General features: G+C 40.3%; 1 long non-coding RNA gene across 1 annotated transcript; it reads right to left on the bottom strand.

The window, feature by feature from the left end:
* Positions 1 to 9,244: 9,244 nt before the first annotated feature.
* On the bottom strand, positions 9,245 to 10,449 carry LOC126054579 (uncharacterized). Its single transcript, XR_007510990.2, has 2 exons — positions 10,035 to 10,449; positions 9,245 to 9,580 (listed from the first exon to the last, which is right to left on the bottom strand). It is a non-coding gene; the product is annotated as an uncharacterized LOC126054579 (long non-coding RNA).
* Positions 10,450 to 12,127: the final 1,678 nt, after the last annotated feature.

Below are 12,127 nucleotides of genomic sequence, written 5' to 3'. Positions count from 1 at the left end.
GTCGGGATTGGATCTCAGTCGAATCGAGTCGAACGTCAATTGAATGGCGCTTAAGTAAAATTAGGAGAATCGGGCCCCAGATGGCCGAACAGTATGCAAATATTCGGCATTCGAACGAATATACTTAGGTAATAAAAGAAGCACAATTGGCCGAATACCGAATACTGAATATTCGTTGCAAGCTTATTTCTAAGCATTAAAAAATCTAGTTAACAGCTATTTCTTATTATAAAAGTAATAACTCCAGCCATAATATATAAAAAAAAAACTTTAGTATCCGCAACTTATTCACATTTACATATCTAACTACTGCCATTTACCTATATCCGTACTCCGTAGACGGTACCTCTAGTTAATACGCATAAAACATAGTTAAAACCATAACGCAATCGGTCCATTCATCTCCCGAACCGTTAGGTCAAGGTCTTCAAATTATTAATAACAGTCTTTTGTCCGGGTCTACCATTCGTCATGTTTTGACAACTCACACGCACCTCCAAGCAAAAGGTTAAAATCGTAACCATGGACAGAGATAATGGACGGAGCTTTTATTAAAGAGGTATGAAATTTCTGATGGTCCCCTAAGAATACCGCACTTTGAGCCTAGGAACTCTGTTTGACGGGATGTTTCAACTATTTCGAATACCTAAAAATAAAGAAAACTCTTTTAAAAACTCTTGGTGCAGAACCTATGGGCGATGGACATTATTGTAGTCATTTTGTATATGCTAAAATAGATTTACTTCAAGTTATACATATACGAGTTATTTGTGTTATTGTTATTATATTGTGTAAATGTTGCACGAGTTCATGAAATGAAGAAGAAAGAAAGTGAGAGGAAAAACAATGTTATTATATTTTTTTACCGGACATAGGAAGAAGTTTGTAGATCGGAAATAATGAGCTTAGCAACCAAACGCTTGCACTCTTTCTACTAGAGAGTCAGTACAAATCGTGATGATGATTGCCTCATCTATTCTTACTAAGTATCTCAATGATAAACCGGACAGATTAACTTTTGAGTTTGGTATTTATATTGTTTAGTAACGCAATGGCTGCCTTGATTTGGTAGTTAAACTCTTTTGTTTAATTGATGTAAATGTATCGATTAAGGCTTTATCGTATAGTGTCCAAGTATTTGGTAATAATAATGAAAGACATGACATGTACCTGCTTAGGTATAGTTTAAGAAGCTGCATCAACGGTTATTGGCGTGATTGTTAATCATAATTTCATAAGTTGGTTTCTGCCGTCTTTTGAATATTTTGGGATTTACGCAACTTTGATATTCTTCTTTCTTAAGCTTTTTCTATCAATCGTGTCTCGCATCCATCTGTTTTTCCCTTTTTCTGTTCAAAGTCTTGAAATGAGATTCCCTCTCTTTGATTGATAACCGTGTCTATGACAGGGCCCAGGTTAGTCTCTCAACGTACCAATTAACAACTAAACTAGATCACTTTTAAGCTAACAAAAGCAATTTACCCTTGAATTCGACTAATCACCGACCCAACCACTCCAATTCAGACTCAAAATTGGCCAATTCTTTGCAACTCTATCGATCAATTTGATCAGTTTTACGGGAAGTGACCTCTGGTGATCAGATAATTTATCGAACAATGCCCATCACTAGGCGCCTTGACCCACGACCTTTCGTGCTAAAACAATTACTTACTTGATGAAAGGTTGACCATTCAAACGCAGATCTAAGATATGTATAGTCAACTTCAAAAGTAACTGAACAAATGTAAATCAATGTCGTCGGTAACTTAAAACAGTATTCATATTTCATCTACTTTTTTTTGAAGGATATTTATTTATTTATTAATAAACCCCCTTACTTATAAAATCTCTAATCACCTTCTAAGCGACATTTTAACTAATCACTACTTAAAGTCTTAAGTAGTGATTAAATGTTAGTTAAAACATGCTTAAGCAACGTTTATAAGTAAGAATTTTCTTAAACAGCCCTTAAGTATTACTTATATTTAATTCACGTTTATAAGTAAGGGGGAAAGGGTTTACCAACACCTTCTGTGTAGATCAGTGGTTCTTAACCTTTTTGACATGAGGGACCACTTTAACTAAAGTCTGTCTTGCCGGGGACCACCTCATCGGTTTACCTAAATTGGCACTCATTTCTTTATTATTTAACACAAAAAAATCTGAATTTTTGGGTCAGTTATACTCAAAGCTAAACGCATGTCGGCAGTTGTGTAGGTAAGCAAATGCAAATAAAGAAAAACTTGCTACGTAGTTTCCAAAAGCGCGAGCGAAGCGAGCGCGAAATTTTTATCGGACCTAAACCAAATATTTTTAGTCTGTTGACAAATGCAAAAATAAGGGCGTAAAATGTAGTTTCTGAATACGCGATCGAAGCGAGCGTGAAATTTTTATCGGAGTTAAAACAATTACGTAAAATTTTGCCCAAACGTACTTAATGTTTTGTTTGTTGACAAATGCAAAAATAAGGGCATACAGTTTCTGAATTCGCGAGCGAAGCGAGCGCGAAATTTTAATTATTTTTTAAAACACAAAACCAAAATTACGTAAAATGTAGCCCATACATACATTTTCATGAATGGGGGGACTAGGTACTGACTAGGCATCAAGGCCCATAGAAAACACTATACATAAATATTATAACATTAAATCATATACTAATACATATTTCATATAAACTACTTAAAACTAATGCACACGAAGTGTCGGCGTCGTGTTACGCTGCGAGGTATCGCGTAGCCATCCTCGGAACCTCCGATATACGACACCCTTCGGCCAAAACTCTTCCTTGAGGAATGTCTCGACGTGATGAGTTGGAACCAGTGTTTCCACTGGAAAGATTTCCTTTTCCCACACGGCAATTCAGATTTCCCCTTCTACGGATTTTTTTCCCCTCAAAAATTATTTTGCTGTAGTTTTCAGGTCAGACTGACCAGAAATATTATAATAAAACTTGAGTTGTATACTTATTTTTATTTCAAATCAGTTTACGCTGTCAGCACATTCATTTTGCACATAATATTTTAGGCCTTTTTTAACGATGTCAGAAATCATCAATGACCCTCCCGCTGTAGGTTAGCAGCGGTGAGGGACTGTCAGGCTCTTACTGACTAAAAACCGTTGTGTTCCGCCGTAGACCTTTTGTGTACCAGGGCCGCGGTAACGCTTTCGAACAATCCCGCAGCCCCGGCAGACCTTGGCCCTGTTGGGCCCCGCTGGGGTTGCTGACATCTCGCGACACCCGGCGCCCGTGGTGTCTACCTGGTCTGGCGCGGCGGCCGGGATGAGAGGTACGAACTCTCTAAAGTCAGAGTCAAAGTCAAAAACGTTTATTGAAGCAAGGCTAGTTTTAGCACTTTTTCACGTCAAATATACAAAACGACAGCACCCCCAAAAGGTCGCCGCCGCCTAAAGCCTCGACGAGGACCCGGCGGTGTCCTTCCCACGCAGGGCACTCCTGGACTGTGTGCTCAACTGTGTCCTCGGGGCTGTCCGCACAGTGGTGACACCCGAGCGCCTCCTCACGACCGATTCGATGTAGGTACATCCCGAAACAACCGTGTCCGATGAGGACTTGCGTCATGCGGTACGTGAAGGCGCCGTGATTCCTCCCGAGCCACTCCTCAAAGAGGTGACTTACCGCCACTATGGTGGCGTGCCCTGCACTGGGTTGCGACAGTCACTCCACCCAGGCCACCGGATCGCGCCGGAGTTCCACCCGCTGCGCGAGAACTTGCCGCGGCAATGGGGTTTCCCCCCGACGCTGTGCCTCCTCGCGCCAGTCGTACAGGCGCAATAATATTCTAGGCCTCAAACATAATTGAAATAAGGGTAAGTATACTAAGTATACGCCACCAGCTCGTGTTGTCGCTTGTCGCAGTCTCTTTTATACGGTGACACACTAGCTAGTCCACGGTAGAGTCCATAAATAATATTTCGCGTATGAAAAATCCTCTAGATGGCAATACGCCGGCGTGACTTGTGAGGTTCGTCCGAGTGCTGCATGCTTGAATATTTTTGGCATAGCGTTGATAGATAATGTCAAAATTCACCAATCATGTGCAAATGTAGAGCCATCATTTATTATACGCGAAAACCCTCATGACTTCCGAAAGGATTTATCTACGATTTCCCGCAATTTCCCCTTTTATAGTCTTTCCCCTTTTCTCTCCCCTCTTGACCCTAATTTCCCCTCAAAAGGGGAAGTTCCCCTCGATGTGGAAACACTGGTTGGAACTCGCACCATGAACGAATTGAAATTCGTATTGTGGCGCGACTCCAACTTCGCCACCCTCAAGGTCCAGTTGGTCTTGGATCGAACATACTCCACGATCTGCTCCACCGTCGTGCTGTGATGTAGACGGGACACGTTCAACTGCGTCGTAGGTACTGCACAGGCCCGCCGCTAGCTGTTTGTTCGCCCGCGTGCAAAACCGATTATGCCGCCCTACGACTACATATTATACTGGGTTTGTGTATTGAAAGATTGTGACTAATGGGTAGGTACCAACATAATGTATGTCAAAGTGCTTAGAACAGATTATGGGTAACTTAAACTAACGAACTTAAATATCTATAGCAATGTTTAATTTCAGTAAAATATGTTATTAATGGTTTTTGGTGGGTTTCCCGTTGAAAAAGTCAACGCATGAGACATGCTTCACATGTAAGGAAGCGCGAGCGAAGCGAGCGCGAAATTTTTTTAGTCTAAGAACACAAAACAAATAAAAACCACTGTAAATTAACAAAGCAAAGTCAAAAAGTAAGATATGCACAGAAATGAAGTGCAAATGTACATGAAGCCGCGAACGAAGCGAGCGCGATTTTTTCCTTAGAGTTTTCATGAAGTATCATAAAAAGCCAAAGTGAACAAAAAGCTATAACGGACGTGCGCGAAAAATGTGATTTTTCGGAATCGAATGCCTCAACAATTAAACAAAGATAAATTGCGATCAGTGCCGGTTTTAACTCTACCAGAGATTTCTGCGGCGCCCTCCAACTGCAATTCAAACCCATACGAAAAACAGAGACGTATGTAGTTACCGATTGCGCGAGCGAAGCGAGCGCGAATATTTTTTTTATAGTTAACAAGTCGAAGCAAAAATTACGTAAAATGTAGCCCAATTGTACATAAGTTATTGCTGGTTGGTGAATGCAAAAACACCGGAACATGTCTTCTGATTGCGCCAGCGAAGCGAGCGCGAAATTTTTTGTTATATTTTAGAACTCAAAAAAAAAATTACTTAAAATTTTGTCCAAACGTACATAACTCTTTGTTGATGATGGCGCCTATGTATTAAAATTTTGGGACTTAAAGTAGAACCGTAAATAAGAAAGTTCATATGGAAACTAGAAGTTACTTTCTTATTAATAAAAAAAACTTAAAAACGACATTCCCTTTTTGCTAGGGTAGACTAAAAAATTCTTGAAAAATAAAAACAACTGTAAAGTGCCCGCCCGAAAATTTTTGAGTTTTGGATCCTAAACATATAAAATAAAAAGCGACTGTGAAGTGAAAAAGCCGCGAGCGAAGGGAGCGCAAATTTTTTTTGAGTATGTGATAAAAAATTGAAGCGTAAAGTAAGGAACCCGCGAGCGAAGCGAGCGCGAAAATTTTTTAGTCTAAGGATACAAAACAAATAAAAACCACTGTAAATTAACAAAGCAAAGTCAAAAAGTAAGATATGCACAGAAATGAACTGCAAATGTACATGAAGCCGCGAGCAAAGCGAGCGCGATTTTTTCCTTAGAGTTTTCATGAAGTAAACATATCATAAACAGCCAAAGTGAACAAAAAGCTATAACGGACGTGCGCGAAAATTTTTGAGTTTTGGGACATAAAAGTAGTGTTTCTTCGAGAATGTCTCAAATTTAACGCGGAATTAAACACAAATTCGCTTTGGCGCCCCTAAGCCCGCGGCGCCCGGGTTATTCGCACACGCTGCACCATAGGTTAAGATGGCCCTGATGCTATCCATTCATTTGGATACAGTTCTTGTAAGTTGCTACCCTAAAACCGCTATCGACTGCGGTATCTGACATGGAGGCGCGAGCGCAGCGAGCGCGAATTTTTTTGGGGATGCAAAGGATGAACCCGTCAAAATTGATAGCGGACGACCAAAGCGAGGGCGGCTTTTTCTGAAATTTTATTACTAATCTACTCATCTATTTTTAGTAAAAATATTTTTATTACGTATTTATGGTTTAATTTTGCCGTATGGGTTAATTTTGCCGCCCCCTAAATAGTGCCGCCCAGGGCATTTGCCCCCCCTGCTCTCTCCCCCCACGCTACGCTAATGGTAAGGCGGCCAACCGTCCCGCATTCTGCGGGACCGTCCCGCAATGCTTGACGAAATCCCGTTTTGAAATTATTAGTAAAATAGTCCCGCAAAACGTTGAATGCGTCCCGCATGTCCCGCCTCCCTATTTTTCTACCACACTTCTACACAACACCCACCTGCGCGCACGCTCAACAGTGCAGGAACACAGATTACCTATAATATAATCTCGTTCTCTTTATTTCTACTGAACTCGTGAGGCCCAATGATTTTTTTGAAAATAAGACATTAGTGCACGCTGTGACACGATATTGATAGGTTAAATTATAGCTTTTTGCTTACGGTTTTTATTTTATCAGTTCCGTCCGATCATTTTTCAATGCCCCCCCTCCTCCCTCCCCTTTCACGAAAGGTTAAGTCCCGCATTCAGTTTTCGGAAAGTTGGCCGCCTTAGCTAATGGTTGATCTTAAATCGTTTTTAATCATTTTTAATTTTGAAAATGATCAACAGATGTAACTGAAACCGGCAGTGTAAGTAATATTCTTAGTGCTATTGCTGTGTTCGGAAATATTGAAATCAAATAATTGGTAAAAAGATATTGTATTTTTTTAATATTACGTGATAGGTCGCTCGATTTGCCGCCCCCTAGGACGTGCCGCCCGCGTGCGGTGCACGCGCTGCACGCCCGCTTACGGCGGGCCTGGTACTGCAGGACGCAGCAGGATGTTGGGTCCAGTTTGTGCGGTACCGCACTGATTTCTACAAGGTGGCCTCTTTTTTCTCCTTTCTACCTTTACGAAGCCATCCTTGTCGCACGTGTCCTTCTTAGGACCAGTCTGTGGCTGTGATGTGCCGCGGGTTTGTTTACCCCCTTTTGCTTTGGCCCGCTTTGTTTGCGTCACAGCGGGCTTGTTGGTGGCTGCTACTGCCGCGTAGGCGCGTTTAGGGGTCGATGTTCTTACGCGAGGTTCGGCCGCAGGTGTTGACACAGCAGCGGCGGCGGCATTATAAGTCGATAAAAATTAAGTTAGATAACGTATATTAACGTCGCGAAGCAAAGCTTCGCGGACCACTTGGAATGCCTCCAGGGACCACCAGTGGTCCGCGGACCACCGGTTAAGAACCACTGGTGTAGATGAAGCTTAGAGCACAATTTCTGTTATTACTGGGACTAATGCAGTCGCCAGTTAACTAACTTACACAAATTAATGGGAATAGGATATACAATACATTTATGATGCTGACTGTATTTGTGGATTGTTCGTATAACCGTGCAGTTGATATGATTTGTTCGTGTTTTGCAATTAAAGATTTTGAACGGTATCTTGTGGGTGCAGTTGTTTGGCTAAATAATTTAGCAAATAGGCCGTTTTTCGGATTCTTTTGTTTTCATTATGTGGAGATGATTTCATCAACTTGGTCTCGAGAATTTCGTTCATATTGGAACATTGTTCAAGTTTTTTAAAATAGCAAAGTACCAAGGGCCATTCAATATGTCGCAACTTGCAGCCTTTTGCACCTTTTGTCCTTATCAAATAGGTACATAACCTTTTACCTATCAAAAGTTGTTAGTAAAAATACTTGTGCGATAGATATTTCAGTAATGACTAGCACAACAAGTTCAAACACAAAATACTGCATTGTTTTATAGGAAGCAGCAGCACATTAAGATTTTATAGCGGACGTGGTGCGCAGGCGTCGGCGTCGGCATAATGCTTAATTACTAATTATTATATTAAACTTGACTAGCTGCAGGATGTCTGAAGTTATTTAAAGTTCAAGGTTTTGGGCGTGATCTTATCTTTATGAGGCGGATTGTTTTACAAGCCAGTAGGTAGATATTACGTCGTTAGGTATTGCATCTATGGAAAATAAACACAAATAATATTCCCAGGAAACATAGCAGTAGCAACTAGGTACGTTGTCATCATCTTCATCAGCCTTTTTATTGTTCCACTGGACCAGGTTACCAGGAATGAGCGTTAATCGCCATGCTTGCTCAAGGCGGATCGGCAATATCATCAGAAGTCTCTTAGGTTGCGGGTCTTGGCACTCCCGGCTGTCATTTAAGACCTGTGGCAGGCATTTCTGGTGGTCAGAAAAACTTAAAATAATAAGATCCACAGACAGAATAGGACACCCACCAGAATTAAAGAGTCTTCTAGACTGCTACAATAGATTTTTACTCGTGAGATGACGGCAGATAGAAGAGTATGGAAAGAGTAAACAGGCTGCATCAACCCCAAATAAAATAGGGATAAGTCTAGAAGCATGATGGTGGTGATGAAATCCCGCAACAAAAGTAGCAACACAATTTAAATATACTTACTCATGTTACTGACACACTTCACGTTAATTAGGACGCATTATTTATGACATGTACACTGCGAGCATACAAAATGACCCAGCTTTACGACAGTGTATGACGAGGCGTGTCATCGTGTCATCCGCGATTTGTTAATTAGTTTTAATTACGAAATTAGGCTCCTTCGTGGGTTAAAAAGCCTGAGGTGTGAATGGAGAGTAGCAGAATTAATTCAAATAAACGCGGTGAGACTGGATTGAGGTCAGACAGGCAGAATACTTACCTAGGGGTATTAGGTTGTCCGGGAAACTGGGTTGAGGAGGTCAGATAGGCAGTCGCTCCTTGTAAGACACTGGTACTCAACTGCATTCGGTTAGACAGGAAGCTGACCCCAAAATAGTTGGGAAAAGACTGGCCAGATGATGACGAAACTTTCTGTGATAAATAACAAGTAGGTACCAACTCTATGCCTTCATTTCAAACAGTTAAATTGAACATGGTCTAACGACATGTTCCTCAGCTAACTTGGTGTTGGCACCTATTGTATAGATAGGTAATACTTTTAAATTAGACCTGTTTGGCATAAATTCAAGAAGCATATTATCCCTTATAAACCGTTTGAATGATCCTTTAAAACACAGCTAAAAATAAAAACCAACAAACGCGAAATCCAAACTGTATAATAGTTCACTGATATCTGACACGTCTACGTCTTGGTATTACAGGGAGAGACTCCTGGGAGGGGCAGTGCACTTTGTACTTGAGGTAGAGGGAGCGCAGAATGATGGCCAGAACGCATAGGAATCCTGTCCATATTACTACACTGCCTAAAGCAGAGTTATACGAGTAGTAGATGCCTCCTCTATGCCTCAAAGTCCTCAGGTAGATCGACTTCTTGATCCGATACAGTCGCGTTGGCTTGGTTCTGAGACTGAACATTTAGTATTATATTGTTTCTCATGTAACTGCTCATATTTTAAGAGCCAAAAGAAAATTCTGAAACAAAGAAAATTGATAAGATAGTGTTATAGAATTTTGAGGATGCTTAAAAGGATAAAGGTCAGTTTAATGATAGAGAAGATATAGTAAATGAAGACAGTATTGAATAGTTATTATATCTGGTAATTGCAGCGTTTTATGGTCACCAAACGTGATGGTTAGATAATCTGACATAGATAGCGTTAGTTATAAGCAGTAGGGCGCTTTTAACCGGTCACCTAGCAAGGAAATAAATGAGAGACTTATGTGCCTGAGATAAGTTTTGATAAATTTAGCGATTTTGGTTTTAGAGAATACTTCACGTTTCAATTAAGTTGCCAATTAGTCGATGGTCAGTTCAAGAGTTTACCACTGCTGAAAAACAGATAAATGCTGCAACTTCAGAATTTTGGATAATATCACTGTGAACTCACGATCCACACACACTAACAGAATTGTAACTCCAGCTTACCGCATTAGTAGTCCGGCTTCATGTACATCAAGTACAGAGACCTAACAATTACCGCGGTCACAACCAGGGCTCCTGTCCACGCGACCAGGGCAGTACACAATTCAGTGTCTATTTCAAAGCCAGCGTTCCTCCTTCGTAGGCGCAGACATCTCTTGACGAGTCGCTGGAACTTATGATACTTGGATTCCGTAAGGCAATGCCCGATCCGGGCCTTCATCGCAGTTGATACAGGGTTCGGTGCGTTCATGCTTATACATCTTCGTAACAAGTTTTGAGCCTCAAGCTTTTGAGTTCTGAGGAGTTAGGCAGTTCGCACTGTTATTGCAATTTGAGCGGTGGAAACGGATTTTGATTCATTTTGCTGGAATTTTGTTGAATTTGGCTCGCGTTGTGTTTGGATGTCACATTTTGGTGTGACGTTGGCTTTCTTTTTAAATGGTGTAGGTTATGTTAAGGTTGCGTCAAAGAAGTTTATAATAAGTGTCGTAAAGAAGGTTTATTGGGAAGGTTTTAATTATTTCTTCACGATGATGGAGCAAAATTAAGAAAACATTTTCTGGTACACTTTCAGAGATACTCTTAAAAAGCAACCCTATAACCCAGTTACTTCTAAAGTTAAATAACAACCTCTCACTGGATCACGTCCAACGTTTGCCAGTTTGCACATTTTCAGATACATTGGCTGACTACTAATACAAGTTGAAGGATGTTTTGTTCGCGAATGAAGCAATGGTCTTTGAAACACTTATAGTGCATTGCTACTTATGACCTTAAGGTCTACATGGTTTACTGATCGTGCAAAAGAAGTCCCCAGTCCGTGGTACTCTACGTACATTATCTATTTTATTTCCATGGTCTGGTAAAGACCTTATTTTTAGGGCGAGTGCAAGATGGTCACCCATACACACATTGATTGTGCCAAGCGCTGCTTTATCTTACGATTTACCGATACATGCAGCTGTTAATCAGAGCTCTCCAATTGGAACCCGGTCTTCGTATATATACATATATTATACATACCTAACTAAAAATCCTTGCAACTCTCTTTCTTTTTTTTAAGCCTATAGTTTCGTCTAAGTATTTGCACATCGCCCAAAAACCAATACATTTTCTACCTTATCAAGTAAAAGCGTAACAATTGAGTACAAATCGAGCTATTCTTTACACCGCAACATCCGTTGTACGAACAATGCGCAAACGCATACACTCTCTGTACTACAAAGATAATGTTCTAAAGACGAATTGAGGCTCCATTGTACGAATTAACTGGTTTTGTTTGTGAAATTGAAAGAATTGGAGTGTAAACAAACATCTAGAATAAGTTTGCCATTAGTCTAGAGTAGTTTTACGTGCGATAATATAATATAATACTTAGTTCAGGGTTAAAACTAGGTCGACATTAAGTATGACTAATGAATAAAACTATAAGCAACATATACCGGACATATTACAGAATGAACTTATTCTCGCATTGAGCAAATTTGATCTTTTGAAATTGTTCAACTGTTTTATCGTGTATGCGGAACAAACTTATTTTCGCATTCATAATAGGAAGGTATGAAGACATAAAGATATCTTATTTATTATGATGCCGTACCCTCATGGTATTTAAGATGATAGTTAAAGTTAACTTACCTAAATAGAGTATGAGTAGTAACAAGTTGAGGTTTTGTCAAGTGTTTTCCTCAACTTGGGCCAATTAACTGCTACTTTTACATAGAACTTAGGTACCTCTTACATAAGTGCAGCACCCTTTACCAAACAAAGGTGACCGTGCATGACGTTATTCGGTAAAGGTAAGTAGCTGTTTTCAATGTAATTAGAAATAAGTTCAGAGCTAGAATGCATGTTCGATTTTTTGGTAGGGCTTGCTAAATATTAATTATTCTCCTCAGACCTTTTTAAATGAGCGTATTTTTTGCCATAAAAAAGAGTTCAACAGTAGTTGACCCACATAGGTACCATAACGTAACATAATTCGTAAATACTGGCCTATCTACTCATTCCTGCCACCTAAAGAAGTCGTTGCGACAATCGGTGATCAGCCTGCCAAGCCTGATGAATCAAAAGCGGTTACATTATACAAAGCAGTG

Source organism: Helicoverpa armigera, chromosome 13, assembly GCF_030705265.1.
Source record: "Helicoverpa armigera isolate CAAS_96S chromosome 13, ASM3070526v1, whole genome shotgun sequence".
In the NCBI taxonomy this organism is placed as follows: Eukaryota; Metazoa; Arthropoda; class Insecta; order Lepidoptera; family Noctuidae; genus Helicoverpa; species Helicoverpa armigera.
Note: the sequence above shows the minus strand (reverse complement) of the source record. Positions and strands in the feature narration are given on the sequence as shown.